Genomic DNA, 15658 nt, shown 5'->3' with positions numbered 1-15658 from the left:
AAGTGGGGAGACAACCGAGCCCAGCCTCCTTTCCAAGGAGTCCTGCGCCTTCGGTTGCACTGAAAGGCAATAGCACGGGGAAGCCTAGGAAGGGGCTGAGTCATGTCGGACACACTTCCTCAGCCTGCTCCTTTCAGGGAAGCAACGCTGGCAGCTAGGAAAGCCTTCTCCAGCTCGGAAAGTGCCAGAGAGATGCAGGCCGCGCACCCGGAAATCTCGGTGCTTGGAGCCCATCTCAGCGTCTCCCAGGGGCAAAGCGAACGCCTCTCTGCCAAATCCAGCTTTGCAGACGCAGGCCGCTAGGCTGCCTCTGCATTGGCGAAGGAAGCTCTCTCCTCCCGCTTCCTGCCAAGTCTGCTTCTCAGCCTGAGCGAATCTCAGTGGGAACGGTCTTTCCTCTGGGGCCGTTGCTCCTGTGCCTGGGGCTGCCGCGAGGGCACCACCCTCACAGGGAAAGGCCAAACCCACCCCACATGTCTTTGCTCCTCTGGAGAGCTGCAGGCAGCCTCAAACTCTCAGGAAGCTTCTCGGCTGAGACGCAGAAGCACTCTGGCTGGGATCTCGCATCCCCTGCCTGGAGGCCCATGGTGCCTGTTTCTCCCTGTGCGTTGCTTCAGCAGAGCGGCCAGGCAACATCTGCCCCATCTACCCTTCTGCTCTTCCCTTCCAGCTGACCGCGTTCTCCCTGCTCTACTCTAGCCCTAGGAAGTTTGGAGACAACCGGGCTCCTCCTCCTGTGCAAGGAGTCCTGGGGCCCAGTTGGAGTGGAAAGGCAAAACCACAGGCAAGCCCAGGAGAGTGCTGAGTCATGTCTGACACACTCCCTCAGCCTGCTCCTTCATGGCTAGCGAGGCTGTGAGCTAGGAAAGTCTTTGGGAGCTCAGCAAGTGGAAGCGAGATGCAGGCCCCAACCCAGCAATCCCGGTGCTTGGGGCAGGCCTCCCAGCCTCCCAGTGCCAAAGCGAGCTCCTCTCTGCCAAAGGCAGCTTTGCACACGCAGGCCGCTCTGCTGCCTCTGCATCCACGAAGGAAGCTCTCTAGGCCCGCTTCCTGCGAAATCTGCTTCCGCCTGAGGGAAAAGCCCTTGGAGAGGTCTTTGCTCAGGGGCCGTTTCTCCTGTGCCTGGGGAAGAGGGAAGGGCACCACACTCCCAAGGAAAGGCCAGACACACTCCACACGTCTTTGCTCTTCTGGAGGGCGGCATGGAGCCTCCACCTGGGAGGTAGCTTCTCAGCTGAGACGCAGGGGCATTCTGGCTGTGATCCCGCAGCCCCTGCCTGGAGGCCCACGGTGCCTGTTTCTCTCTGGGCGTTGCTTCCAGAGTGCGGCCAAGCAACATCTTCACCATGGGCACAACAGCGCTTCCCTTCCGTCTGACAGACTTCTCAGTGCTCTGCCCTAGACCTCTGAAGTGGGGAGACAACCGAGCCCAGCCTCCTTTCCAAGGAGTCCTGCGCCTTCGGTTGCACTGAAAGGCAATAGCACGGGGAAGCCTAGGAAGGGGCTGAGTCATGTCGGACACACTTCCTCAGCCTGCTCCTTTCAGGGAAGCAACGCTGGGAGCTAGGAAAGCCTTCTCCAGCTCGGAAAGTGCCAGAGAGATGCAGGCCGTGCACCCGGAAATCTCGGTGCTTGGAGCCCATCTCAGCGTCTCCCAGGGGCAAAGCGAACGCCTCTCTGCCAAATCCAGCTTTGCAGACGCAGGCCGCTAGGCTGCCTCTGCATTGGCGAAGGAAGCTCTCTCCTCCCGCTTCCTGCCAAGTCTGCTTCTCAGCCTGAGCGAATCTCAGTGGGAACGGTCTTTCCTCTGGGGCCGTTGCTCCTGTGCCTGGGGCTGCCGCAAGGGCACCACCCTCACAGGGAAAGGCCAAACCCACCCCACATGTCTTTGCTCCTCTGGAGAGCTGCAGGCAGCCTCAAACTCTCAGGAAGCTTCTCGGCTGAGACGCAGAAGCACTCTGGCTGGGATCTCGCATCCCCTGCCTGGAGGCCCATGGTGCCTGTTTCTCCCTGTGCGTTGCTTCAGCAGAGCGGCCAGGCAACATCTGCCCCATCTACCCTTCTGCTCTTCCCTTCCAGCTGACCGCGTTCTCCCTGCTCTACTCTAGCCCTAGGAAGTTTGGAGACAACCGGGCTCCTCCTCCTGTGCAAGGAGTCCTGGGGCCCAGTTGGAGTGGAAAGGCAAAACCACAGGCAAGCCCAGGAGAGTGCTGAGTCATGTCTGACACACTCCCTCAGCCTGCTCCTTCATGGCTAGCGAGGCTGTGAGCTAGGAAAGTCTTTGGGAGCTCAGCAAGTGGAAGCGAGATGCAGGCCCCAACCCAGCAATCCCGGTGCTTGGGGCAGGCCTCCCAGCCTCCCAGTGCCAAAGCGAGCTCCTCTCTGCCAAAGGCAGCTTTGCACACGCAGGCCGCTCTGCTGCCTCTGCATCCACGAAGGAAGCTCTCTAGGCCCGCTTCCTGCGAAATCTGCTTCCGCCTGAGGGAAAAGCCCTTGGAGAGGTCTTTGCTCAGGGGCCGTTTCTCCTGTGCCTGGGCAAGAGGGAAGGGCACCACACTCCCAAGGAAAGGCCAGACACACTCCACACGTCTTTGCTCTTCTGGAGGGCGGCATGGAGCCTCCACCTGGGAGGTAGCTTCTCAGCTGAGACGCAGGGGCATTCTGGCTGTGATCCCGCAGCCCCTGCCTGGAGGCCCACGGTGCCTGTTTCTCTCTGGGCGTTGCTTCCAGAGTGCGGCCAAGCAACATCTTCACCATGGGCACAACAGCGCTTCCCTTCCGTCTGACAGACTTCTCAGTGCTCTGCCCTAGACCTCTGAAGTGGGGAGACAACCGAGCCCAGCCTCCTTTCCAAGGAGTCCTGCGCCTTCGGTTGCACTGAAAGGCAATAGCACGGGGAAGCCTAGGAAGGGGCTGAGTCATGTCGGACACACTTCCTCAGCCTGCTCCTTTCAGGGAAGCAACGCTGGCAGCTAGGAAAGCCTTCTCCAGCTCGGAAAGTGCCAGAGAGATGCAGGCCGCGCACCCGGAAATCTCGGTGCTTGGAGCCCATCTCAGCGTCTCCCAGGGGCAAAGCGAACGCCTCTCTGCCAAATCCAGCTTTGCAGACGCAGGCCGCTAGGCTGCCTCTGCATTGGCGAAGGAAGCTCTCTCCTCCCGCTTCCTGCCAAGTCTGCTTCTCAGCCTGAGCGAATCTCAGTGGGAACGGTCTTTCCTCTGGGGCCGTTGCTCCTGTGCCTGGGGCTGCCGCGAGGGCACCACCCTCACAGGGAAAGGCCAAACCCACCCCACATGTCTTTGCTCCTCTGGAGAGCTGCAGGCAGCCTCAAACTCTCAGGAAGCTTCTCGGCTGAGACGCAGAAGCACTCTGGCTGGGATCTCGCATCCCCTGCCTGGAGGCCCATGGTGCCTGTTTCTCCCTGTGCGTTGCTTCAGCAGAGCGGCCAGGCAACATCGGCCCCATCTACCCTTCTGCTCTTCCCTTCCAGCTGACCGCGTTCTCCCTGCTCTACTCTAGCCCTAGGAAGTTTATAGACAACCGGGCTCCTCCTCCTGTGCAAGGAGTCCTAGGGCCCAGTTGGAGTGGAAAGGCAAAACCACAGGCAAGCCCAGGAGAGTGCTGAGTCATGTCTGACGCACTCCCTCAGCCTGCTCCTTCATGGCTAGCGAGGCTGTGAGCTAGGAAAGTCTTTGGGAGCTCAGCAAGTGGAAGCGAGATGCAGGCCCCAACCCAGCAATCCCGGTGCTTGGGGCAGGCCTCCCAGCCTCCCAGTGCCAAAGCGAGTTCCTCTCTGCCAAAGGCAGCTTTGCACACGCAGGCCGCTCTGCTGCCTCTGCATCCACGAAGGAAGCTCTCTAGGCCCGCTTCCTGCGAAATCTGCTTCCGCCTGAGGGAAAAGCCCTTGGAGAGGTCTTTGCTCAGGGGCCGTTTCTCCTGTGCCTGGGGAAGAGGGAAGGGCACCACACTCCCAAGGAAAGGCCAGACACACTCCACACGTCTTTGCTCTTCTGGAGGGCGGCATGGAGCCTCCACCTGGGAGGTAGCTTCTCAGCTGAGACGCAGGGGCATTCTGGCTGTGATCCCGCAGCCCCTGCCTGGAGGCCCACGGTGCCTATTTCTCTCTGGGCGTTGCTTCCAGAGTGCGGCCAAGCAACATCTTCACCATGGGCACAACAGCGCTTCCCTTCCGTCTGACAGACTTCTCAGTGCTCTGCCCTAGACCTCTGAAGTGGGGAGACAACCGAGCCCAGCCTCCTTTCCAAGGAGTCCTGCGCCTTCGGTTGCACTGAAAGGCAATAGCACGGGGAAGCCTAGGAAGGGGCTGAGTCATGTCGGACACACTTCCTCAGCCTGCTCCTTTCAGGGAAGCAACGCTGGCAGCTAGGAAAGCCTTCTCCAGCTCGGAAAGTGCCAGAGAGATGCAGGCCGCGCACCCGGAAATCTCGGTGCTTGGAGCCCATCTCAGCGTCTCCCAGGGGCAAAGCGAACGCCTCTCTGCCAAATCCAGCTTTGCAGACGCAGGCCGCTAGGCTGCCTCTGCATTGGCGAAGGAAGCTCTCTCCTCCCGCTTCCTGCCAAGTCTGCTTCTCAGCCTGAGCGAATCTCAGTGGGAACGGTCTTTCCTCTGGGGCCGTTGCTCCTGTGCCTGGGGCTGCCGCGAGGGCACCACCCTCACAGGGAAAGGCCAAACCCACCCCACATGTCTTTGCTCCTCTGGAGAGCTGCAGGCAGCCTCAAACTCTCAGGAAGCTTCTCGGCTGAGACGCAGAAGCACTCTGGCTGGGATCTCGCATCCGCTGCCTGGAGGCCCATGGTGCCTGTTTCTCCCTGTGCGTTGCTTCAGCAGAGCGGCCAGGCAACATCGGCCCCATCTACCCTTCTGCTCTTCCCTTCCAGCTGACCGCGTTCTCCCTGCTCTACTCTAGCCCTAGGAAGTTTGGAGACAACCGGGCTCCTCCTCCTGTGCAAGGAGTCCTGGGGCCCAGTTGGAGTGGAAAGGCAAAACCACAGGCAAGCCCAGGAGAGTGCTGAGTCATGTCTGACACACTCCCTCAGCCTGCTCCTTCATGGCTAGCGAGGCTGTGAGCTAGGAAAGTCTTTGGGAGCTCAGCAAGTGGAAGCGAGATGCAGGCCCCAACCCAGCAATCCCGGTGCTTGGGGCAGGCCTCCCAGCCTCCCAGTGCCAAAGCGAGCTCCTCTCTGCCAAAGGCAGCTTTGCACACGCAGGCCGCTCTGCTGCCTCTGCATCCACGAAGGAAGCTCTCTAGGCCCGCTTCCTGCGAAATCTGCTTCCGCCTGAGGGAAAAGCCCTTGGAGAGGTCTTTGCTCAGGGGCCGTTTCTCCTGTGCCTGGGGAAGAGGGAAGGGCACCACACTCCCAAGGAAAGGCCAGACACACTCCACACGTCTTTGCTCTTCTGGAGGGCGGCATGGAGCCTCCACCTGGGAGGTAGCTTCTCAGCTGAGACGCAGGGGCATTCTGGCTGTGATCCCGCAGCCCCTGCCTGGAGGCCCACGGTGCCTGTTTCTCTCTGGGCGTTGCTTCCAGAGTGCGGCCAAGCAACATCTTCACCATGGGCACAACAGCGCTTCCCTTCCGTCTGACAGACTTCTCAGTGCTCTGCCCTAGACCTCTGAAGTGGGGAGACAACCGAGCCCAGCCTCCTTTCCAAGGAGTCCTGCGCCTTCGGTTGCACTGAAAGGCAATAGCACGGGGAAGCCTAGGAAGGGGCTGAGTCATGTCGGACACACTTCCTCAGCCTGCTCCTTTCAGGGAAGCAACGCTGGCAGCTAGGAAAGCCTTCTCCAGCTCGGAAAGTGCCAGAGAGATGCAGGCCGCGCACCCGGAAATCTCGGTGCTTGGAGCCCATCTCAGCGTCTCCCAGGGGCAAAGCGAACGCCTCTCTGCCAAATCCAGCTTTGCAGACGCAGGCCGCTAGGCTGCCTCTGCATTGGCGAAGGAAGCTCTCTCCTCCCGCTTCCTGCCAAGTCTGCTTCTCAGCCTGAGCGAATCTCAGTGGGAACGGTCTTTCCTCTGGGGCCGTTGCTCCTGTGCCTGGGGCTGCCGCGAGGGCACCAGCCTCACAGGGAAAGGCCAAACCCACCCCACATGTCTTTGCTCCTCTGGAGAGCTGCAGGCAGCCTCAAACTCTCAGGAAGTTTCTCGGCTGAGACGCAGAAGCACTCTGGCTGGGATCTCGCATCCCCTGCCTGGAGGCCCATGGTGCCTGTTTCTCCCTGTGCGTTGCTTCAGCAGATCGGCCAGGCAACATCTGCCCCATCTACCCTTCTGCTCTTCCCTTCCAGCTGACCGCGTTCTCCCTGCTCTACTCTAGCCCTAGGAAGTTTGGAGACAACCGGGCTCCTCCTCCTGTGCAAGGAGTCCTGGGGCCCAGTTGGAGTGGAAAGGCAAAACCACAGGCAAGCCCAGGAGAGTGCTGAGTCATGTCTGACACACTCCCTCAGCCTGCTCCTTCATGGCTAGCGAGGCTGTGAGCTAGGAAAGTCTTTGGGAGCTCAGCAAGTGGAAGCGAGATGCAGGCCCCAACCCAGCAATCCCGGTGCTTGGGGCAGGCCTCCCAGCCTCCCAGTGCCAAAGCGAGCTCCTCTCTGCCAAAGGCAGCTTTGCACACGCAGGCCGCTCTGCTGCCTCTGCATCCACGAAGGAAGCTCTCTAGGCCCGCTTCCTGCGAAATCTGCTTCCGCCTGAGGGAAAAGCCCTTGGAGAGGTCTTTGCTCAGGGGCCGTTTCTCCTGTGCCTGGGGAAGAGGGAAGGGCACCACACTCCCAAGGAAAGGCCAGACACACTCCACACGTCTTTGCTCTTCTGGAGGGCGGCATGGAGCCTCCACCTGGGAGGTAGCTTCTCAGCTGAGACGCAGGGGCATTCTGGCTGTGATCCCGCAGCCCCTGCCTGGAGGCCCACGGTGCCTGTTTCTCTCTGGGCGTTGCTTCCAGAGTGCGGCCAAGCAACATCTTCACCATGGGCACAACAGCGCTTCCCTTCCATCTGACAGACTTCTCAGTGCTCTGCCCTAGACCTCTGAAGTGGGGAGACAACCGAGCCCAGCCTCCTTTCCAAGGAGTCCTGCGCCTTCGGTTGCACTGAAAGGCAATAGCACGGGGAAGCCTAGGAAGGGGCTGAGTCATGTCGGACACACTTCCTCAGCCTGCTCCTTTCAGGGAAGCAACGCTGGCAGCTAGGAAAGCCTTCTCCAGCACGGAAAGTGCCAGAGAGATGCAGGCCGCGCACCCGGAAATCTCGGTGCTTGGAGCCCATCTCAGCGTCTCCCAGGGGCAAAGCGAACGCCTCTCTGCCAAATCCAGCTTTGCAGACGCAGGCCGCTAGGCTGCCTCTGCATTGGCGAAGGAAGCTCTCTCCTCCCGCTTCCTGCCAAGGCTGCTTCTCAGCCTGAGCGAATCTCAGTGGGAACGGTCTTTCCTCTGGGGCCGTTGCTCCTGTGCCTGGGGCTGCCGCGAGGGCACCACCCTCACAGGGAAAGGCCAAACCCACCCCACATGTCTTTGCTCCTCTGGAGAGCTGCAGGCAGCCTCAAACTCTCAGGAAGTTTCTCGGCTGAGACGCAGAAGCACTCTGGCTGGGATCTCGCATCCCCTGCCTGGAGGCCCATGGTGCCTGTTTCTCCCTGTGCGTTGCTTCAGCAGAGCGGCCAGGCAACATCGGCCCCATCTACCCTTCTGCTCTTCCCTTCCAGCTGACCGCGTTCTCCCTGCTCTACTCTAGCCCTAGGAAGTTTGGAGACAACCGGGCTCCTCCTCCTGTGCAAGGAGTCCTGGGGCCCAGTTGGAGTGGAAAGGCAAAACCACAGGCAAGCCCAGGAGAGTGCTGAGTCATGTCTGACACACTCCCTCAGCCTGCTCCTTCATGGCTAACGAGGCTGTGAGCTCGGAAAGTCTTTGGGAGCTCAGCAAGTGGAAGCGAGATGCAGGCCCCAACCCAGCAATCCCGGTGCTTGGGGCAGGCCTCCCAGCCTCCCAGTGCCAAAGCGAGCTCCTCTCTGCCAAAGGCAGCTTTGCACACGCAGGCCGCTCTGCTGCCTCTGCATCCACGAAGGAAGCTCTCTAGGCCCGCTTCCTGCGAAATCTGCTTCCGCCTGAGGGAAAAGCCCTTGGAGAGGTCTTTGCTCAGGGGCCGTTTCTCCTGTGCCTGGGGAAGAGGGAAGGGCACCACACTCCCAAGGAAAGGCCAGACACACTCCACACGTCTTTGCTCTTCTGGAGGGCGGCATGGAGCCTCCACCTGGGAGGTAGCTTCTCAGCTGAGACGCAGGGGCATTCTGGCTGTGATCCCGCAGCCCCTGCCTGGGGGCCCACGGTGCCTGTTTCTCTCTGGGCGTTGCTTCCCGAGTGCGGCCAAGCAACATCTTCACCATGGGCACAACAGCGCTTCCCTTCCGTCTGACAGACTTCTCAGTGCTCTGCCCTAGACCTCTGAAGTGGGGAGACAACCGAGCCCAGCCTCCTTTCCAAGGAGTCCTGCGCCTTCGGTTGCACTGAAAGGCAATAGCACGGGGAAGCCTAGGAAGGGGCTGAGTCATGTCGGACACACTTCCTCAGCCTGCTCCTTTCAGGGAAGCAACGCTGGCAGCTAGGAAAGCCTTCTCCAGCTCGGAAAGTGCCAGAGAGATGCAGGCCGCGCACCCGGAAATCTCGGTGCTTGGAGCCCATCTCAGCGTCTCCCAGGGGCAAAGCGAACGCCTCTCTGCCAAATCCAGCTTTGCAGACGCAGGCCGCTAGGCTGCCTCTGCATTGGCGAAGGAAGCTCTCTCCTCCCGCTTCCTGCCAAGTCTGCTTCTCAGCCTGAGCGAATCTCAGTGGGAACGGTCTTTCCTCTGGGGCCGTTGCTCCTGTGCCTGGGGCTGCCGCGAGGGCACCACCCTCACAGGGAAAGGCCAAACCCACCCCACATGTCTTTGCTCCTCTGGAGAGCTGCAGGCAGCCTCAAACTCTCAGGAAGCTTCTCGGCTGAGACGCAGAAGCACTCTGGCTGGGATCTCGCATCCCCTGCCTGGAGGCCCATGGTGCCTGTTTCTCCCTGTGCGTTGCTTCAGCAGAGCGGCCAGGCAACATCTGCCCCATCTACCCTTCTGCTCTTCCCTTCCAGCTGACCGCGTTCTCCCTGCTCTACTCTAGCCCTAGGAAGTTTGGAGACAACCGGGCTCCTCCTCCTGTGCAAGGAGTCCTGGGGCCCAGTTGGAGTGGAAAGGCAAAACCACAGGCAAGCCCAGGAGAGTGCTGAGTCATGTCTGACACACTCCCTCAGCCTGCTCCTTCATGGCTAGCGAGGCTGTGAGCTAGGAAAGTCTTTGGGAGCTCAGCAAGTGGAAGCGAGATGCAGGCCCCAACCCAGCAATCCCGGTGCTTGGGGCAGGCCTCCCAGCCTCCCAGTGCCAAAGCGAGCTCCTCTCTGCCAAAGGCAGCTTTGCACACGCAGGCCGCTCTGCTGCCTCTGCATCCACGAAGGAAGCTCTCTAGGCCCGCTTCCTGCGAAATCTGCTTCCGCCTGAGGGAAAAGCCCTTGGAGAGGTCTTTGCTCAGGGGCCGTTTCTCCTGTGCCTGGGGAAGAGGGAAGGGCACCACACTCCCAAGGAAAGGCCAGACACACTCCACACGTCTTTGCTCTTCTGGAGGGCGGCATGGAGCCTCCACCTGGGAGGTAGCTTCTCAGCTGAGACGCAGGGGCATTCTGGCTGTGATCCCGCAGCCCCTGCCTGGAGGCCCACGGTGCCTGTTTCTCTCTGGGCGTTGCTTCCAGAGTACGGCCAAGCAACATCTTCACCATGGGCACAACAGCGCTTCCCTTCCGTCTGACAGACTTCTCAGTGCTCTGCCCTAGACCTCTGAAGTGGGGAGACAACCGAGCCCAGCCTCCTTTCCAAGGAGTCCTGCGCCTTCGGTTGCACTGAAAGGCAATAGCACGGGGAAGCCTAGGAAGGGGCTGAGTCATGTCGGACACACTTCGTCAGCCTGCTCCTTTCAGGGAAGCAACGCTGGCAGCTAGGAAAGCCTTCTCCAGCTCGGAAAGTGCCAGAGAGATGCAGGCCGCGCACCCGGAAATCTCGGTGCTTGGAGCCCATCTCAGCGTCACCCAGGGGCAAAGCGAACGCCTCTCTGCCAAATCCAGCTTTGCAGACGCAGGCCGCTAGGCTGCCTCTGCATTGGCGAAGGAAGCTCTCTCCTCCCGCTTCCTGCCAAGTCTGCTTCTCAGCCTGAGCGAATCTCAGTGGGAACGGTCTTTCCTCTGGGGCCGTTGCTCCTGTGCCTGGGGCTGCCGCGAGGGCACCACCCTCACAGGGAAAGGCCAAACCCACCCCACATGTCTTTGCTCCTCTGGAGAGCTGCAGGCAGCCTCAAACTCTCAGGAAGCTTCTCGGCTGAGATGCAGAAGCACTCTGGCTGGGATCTCGCATCCCCTGCCTGGAGGCCCATGGTGCCTGTTTCTCCCTGTGCGTTGCTTCAGCAGAGCGGCCAGGCAACATCTGCCCCATCTACCCTTCTGCTCTTCCCTTCCAGCTGACCGCGTTCTCCCTGCTCTACTCTAGCCCTAGGAAGTTTGGAGACAACCGGGCTCCTCCTCCTGTGCAAGGAGTCCTGGGGCCCAGTTGGAGTGGAAAGGCAAAACCACAGAGAAGCCCAGGAGAGTGCTGAGTCATGTCTGACACACTCCCTCAGCCTGCTCCTTCATGGCTAGCGAGGCTGTGAGCTAGGAACGTCTTCGGGAGCTCAGCAAGTGGAAGCGAGATGCAGGCCCCAACCCAGCAATCCCGGTGCTTGGGGCAGGCCTCCCAGCCTCCCAGTGCCAAAGCGAGCTCCTCTCTGCCAAAGGCAGCTTTGCACACGCAGGCCGCTCTGCTGCCTCTGCATCCACGAAGGAAGCTCTCTAGGCCCGCTTCCTGCGAAATCTGCTTCCGCCTGAGGGAAAAGCCCTTGGAGAGGTCTTTGCTCAGGGGCCGTTTCTCCTGTGCCTGGGGAAGAGGGAAGGGCACCACACTCCCAAGGAAAGGCCAGACACACTCCACACGTCTTTGCTCTTCTGGAGGGCGGCATGGAGCCTCCACCTGGGAGGTAGCTTCTCAGCTGAGACGCAGGGGCATTCTGGCTGTGATCCCGCAGCCCCTGCCTGGAGGCCCACGGTGCCTGTTTCTCTCTGGGCGTTGCTTCCAGAGTGCGGCCAAGCAACATCTTCACCATGGGCACAACAGCGCTTCCCTTCCGTCTGACAGACTTCTCAGTGCTCTGCCCTAGACCTCTGAAGTGGGGAGACAACCGAGCCCAGCCTCCTTTCCAAGGAGTCCTGCGCCTTCGGTTGCACTGAAAGGCAATAGCACGGGGAAGCCTAGGAAGGGGCTGAGTCATGTCGGACACACTTCCTCAGCCTGCTCCTTTCAGGGAAGCAACGCTGGCAGCTAGGAAAGCCTTCTCCAGCTCGGAAAGTGCCAGAGAGATGCAGACTCTGCACCCGGAAATCTCGGTGCTTGGAGCCCATCTCAGCGTCTCCCAGGGGCAAAGCGAACGCCTCTCTGCCAAATCCAGCTTTGCAGACGCAGGCCGCTAGGCTGCCTCTGCATTGGCGAAGGAAGCTCTCTCCTCCCGCTTCCGGCCAAGTCTGCTTCTCAGCCTGAGCGAATCTCAGTGGGAACGGTCTTTCCTCTGGGGCCGTTGCTCCTGTGCCTGGGGCTGCCGCGAGGGCACCACCCTCACAGGGAAAGGCCAAACCCACCCCACATGTCTTTGCTCCTCTGGAGAGCTGCAGGCAGCCTCAAACTCTCAGGAAGCTTCTCGGCTGAGACGCAGAAGCACTCTGGCTGGTATCTCGCATCCCCTGCCTGGAGGCCCATGGTGCCTGTTTCTCCCTGTGCGTTGCTTCAGCAGAGCGGCCAGGCAACATCGGCCCCATCTACCCTTCTGCTCTTCCCTTCCAGCTGACCGCGTTCTCCCTGCTCTACTCTAGCCCTAGGAAGTTTGGAGACAACCGGGCTCCTCCTCCTGTGCAAGGAGTCCTGGGGCCCAGTTGGAGTGGAAAGGCAAAACCACAGGCAAGCCCAGGAGAGTGCTGAGTCATGTCTGACACACTCCCTCAGCCTGCTCCTTCATGGCTAGCGAGGCTGTGAGCTAGGAAAGTCTTTGGGAGCTCAGCAAGTGGAAGCGAGATGCAGGCCCCAACCCAGCAATCCCGGTGCTTGGGGCAGGCCTCCCAGCCTCCCAGTGCCAAAGCGAGCTCCTCTCTGCCAAAGGCAGCTTTGCACACGCAGGCCGCTCTGCTGCCTCTGCATCCACGAAGAAAGCTCTCTAGGCCCGCTTCCTGCGAAATCTGCTTCCGCCTGAGAGAAAAGCCCTTGGAGAGGTCTTTGCTCAGGGGCCGTTTCTCCTGTGCCTGGGGAAGAGGGAAGGGCACCACACTCCCAAGGAAAGGCCAGACACACTCCACACGTCTTTGCTCTTCTGGAGGGCGGCATGGAGCCTCCACCTGGGAGGTAGCTTCTCAGCTGAGACGCAGGGGCATTCTGGCTGTGATCCCGCAGCCCCTGCCTGGAGGCCCACGGTGCCTGTTTCTCTCTGGGCGTTGCTTCCAGAGTGCGGCCAAGCAACATCTTCACCATGGGCACAACAGCGCTTCCCTTCCATCTGACAGACTTCTCAGTGCTCTGCCCTAGACCTCTGAATTGGGGAGACAACCGAGCCCAGCCTCCTTTCCAAGGAGTCCTGCGCCTTCGGTTGCACTGAAAGGCAATAGCACGGGGAAGCCTAGGAAGGGGCTGAGTCATGTCGGACACACTTCCTCAGCCTGCTCCTTTCAGGGAAGCAACGCTGGCAGCTAGGAAAGCCTTCTCCAGCTCGGAAAGTGCCAGAGAGATGCAGGCCGCGCACCCGGAAATCTCGGTGCTTGGAGCCCATCTCAGCGTCTCCCAGGGGCAAAGCGAACGCCTCTCTGCCAAATCCAGCTTTGCAGACGCAGGCCGCTAGGCTGCCTCTGCATTGGCGAAGGAAGCTCTCTCCTCCCGCTTCCTGCCAAGTCTGCTTCTCCGCCTGAGCGAATCTCAGTGGGAACGGTCTTTCCTCTGGGGCCGTTGCTCCTGTGCCTGGGGCTGCCGCGAGGGCACCACCCTCACAGGGAAAGGCCAAACCCACCCCACATGTCTTTGCTCCTCTGGAGAGCTGCAGGCAGCCTCAAACTCTCAGGAAGCTTCTCGGCTGAGACGCAGAAGCACTCTGGCTGGGATCTCGCATCCGCTGCCTGGAGGCCCATGGTGCCTGTTTCTCCCTGTGCGTTGCTTCAGCAGAGCGGCCAGGCAACATCGGCCCCATCTACCCTTCTGCTCTTCCCTTCCAGCTGACCGCGTTCTCCCTGCTCTACTCTAGCCCTAGGAAGTTTGGAGACAACCGGGCTCCTCCTCCTGTGCAAGGAGTCCTGGGGCCCAGTTGGAGTGGAAAGGCAAAACCACAGGCAAGCCCAGGAGAGTGCTGAGTCATGTCTGACACACTCCCTCAGCCTGCTCCTTCATGGCTAGCGAGGCTGTGAGCTAGGAAAGTCTTTGGGAGCTCAGCAAGTGGAAGCGAGATGCAGGCCCCAACCCAGCAATCCCGGTGCTTGGGGCAGGCCTCCCAGCCTCCCAGTGCCAAAGCGAGCTCCTCTCTGCCAAAGGCAGCTTTGCACACGCAGGCCGCTCTGCTGCCTCTGCATCCACGAAGGAAGCTCTCTAGGCCCGCTTCCTGCGAAATCTGCTTCCGCCTGAGGGAAAAGCCCTTGGAGAGGTCTTTGCTCAGGGGCCGTTTCTCCTGTGCCTGGGGAAGAGGGAAGGGCACCACACTCCCAAGGAAAGGCCAGACACACTCCACACGTCTTTGCTCTTCTGGAGGGCGGCATGGAGCCTCCACCTGGGAGGTAGCTTCTCAGCTGAGACGCAGGGGCATTCTGGCTGTGATCCCGCAGCCCCTGCCTGGAGGCCCACGGTGCCTGTTTCTCTCTGGGCGTTGCTTCCCGAGTGCGGCCAAGCAACATCTTCACCATGGGCACAACAGCGCTTCCCTTCCGTCTGACAGACTTCTCAGTGCTCTGCCCTAGACCTCTGAAGTGGGGAGACAACCGAGCCCAGCCTCCTTTCCAAGGAGTCCTGCGCCTTCGGTTGCACTGAAAGGCAATAGCACGGGGAAGCCTAGGAAGGGGCTGAGTCATGTCGGACACACTTCCTCAGCCTGCTCCTTTCAGGGAAGCAACGCTGGCAGCTAGGAAAGCCTTCTCCAGCTCGGAAAGTGCCAGAGAGATGCAGGCCGCGCACCCGGAAATCTCGGTGCTTGGAGCCCATCTCAGCGTCTCCCAGGGGCAAAGCGAACGCCTCTCTGCCAAATCCAGCTTTGCAGACGCAGGCCGCTAGGCTGCCTCTGCATTGGCGAAGGAAGCTCTCTCCTCCCGCTTCCTGCCAAGTCTGCTTCTCAGCCTGAGCGAATCTCAGTGGGAACGGTCTTTCCTCTGGGGCCGTTGCTCCTGTGCCTGGGGCTGCCGCGAGGGCACCAGCCTCACAGGGAAAGGCCAAAACGAAGGAAGCTCTCTCCTCCCGCTTCCTGCCAAGGCTGCTTCTCAGCCTGAGCGAATCTCAGTGGGAACGGTCTTTCCTCTGGGGCCGTTGCTCCTGTGCCTGGGGCTGCCGCGAGGGCACCACCCTCACAGGGAAAGGCCAAACCCACCCCACATGTCTTTGCTCCTCTGGAGAGCTGCAGGCAGCCTCAAACTCTCAGGAAGCTTCTCGGCTGAGACGCAGAAGCACTCTGGCTGGGATCTCGCATCCCCTGCCTGGAGGCCCATGGTGCCTGTTTCTCCCTGTGCGTTGCTTCAGCAGAGCGGCCAGGCAACATCGGCCCCATCTACCCTTCTGCTCTTCCCTTCCAGCTGACCGCGTTCTCCCTGCTCTACTCTAGCCCTAGGAAGTTTGGAGACAACCGGGCTCCTCCTCCTGTGCAAGGAGTCCTGGGGCCCAGTTGGAGTGGAAAGGCAAAACCACAGGCAAGCCCAGGAGAGTGCTGAGTCATGTCTGACACACTCCCTCAGCCTGCTCCTTCATGGCTAGCGAGGCTGTGAGCTCGGAAAGTCTTTGGGAGCTCAGCAAGTGGAAGCGAGATGCAGGCCCCAACCCAGCAATCCCGGTGCTTGGGGCAGGCCTCCCAGCCTCCCAGTGCCAAAGCGAGCTCCTCTCTGCCAAAGGCAGCTTTGCACACGCAGGCCGCTCTGCTGCCTCTGCATCCACGAAGGAAGCTCTCTAGGCCCGCTTCCTGCGAAATCTGCTTCCGCCTGAGGGAAAAGCCCTTGGAGAGGTCTTTGCTCAGGGGCCGTTTCTCCTGTGCCTGGGGAAGAGGGAAGGGCACCACACTCCCAAGGAAAGGCCAGACACACTCCACACGTCTTTGCTCTTCTGGAGGGCGGCATGGAGCCTCCACCTGGGAGGTAGCTTCTCAGCTGAGACGCAGGGGCATTCTGGCTGTGATCCCGCAGCCAGTGCCTGGAGGCCCACGGTGCCTGTTTCTCTCTGGGCGTTGCTTCCAGAGTGCGGCCAAGCAACATCTTCACCATGGGCACAACAGCGCTTCCCTTCCGTCTGACAGACTTCTCAGTGCTCTGCCCTAGACCTCTGAAGTGGGGAGACAA

The sequence above is a fragment of the Moschus berezovskii genome, chromosome 6, assembly GCF_049115385.1.
Source record: "Moschus berezovskii isolate FMDL1 chromosome 6, NW_MosBer_1.0, whole genome shotgun sequence".
NCBI lineage: Eukaryota > Metazoa > Chordata > Mammalia > Artiodactyla > Moschidae > Moschus > Moschus berezovskii.
The sequence above is the reverse complement of the archived record's forward strand: the minus strand, read 5'-3'. Positions refer to the sequence as shown.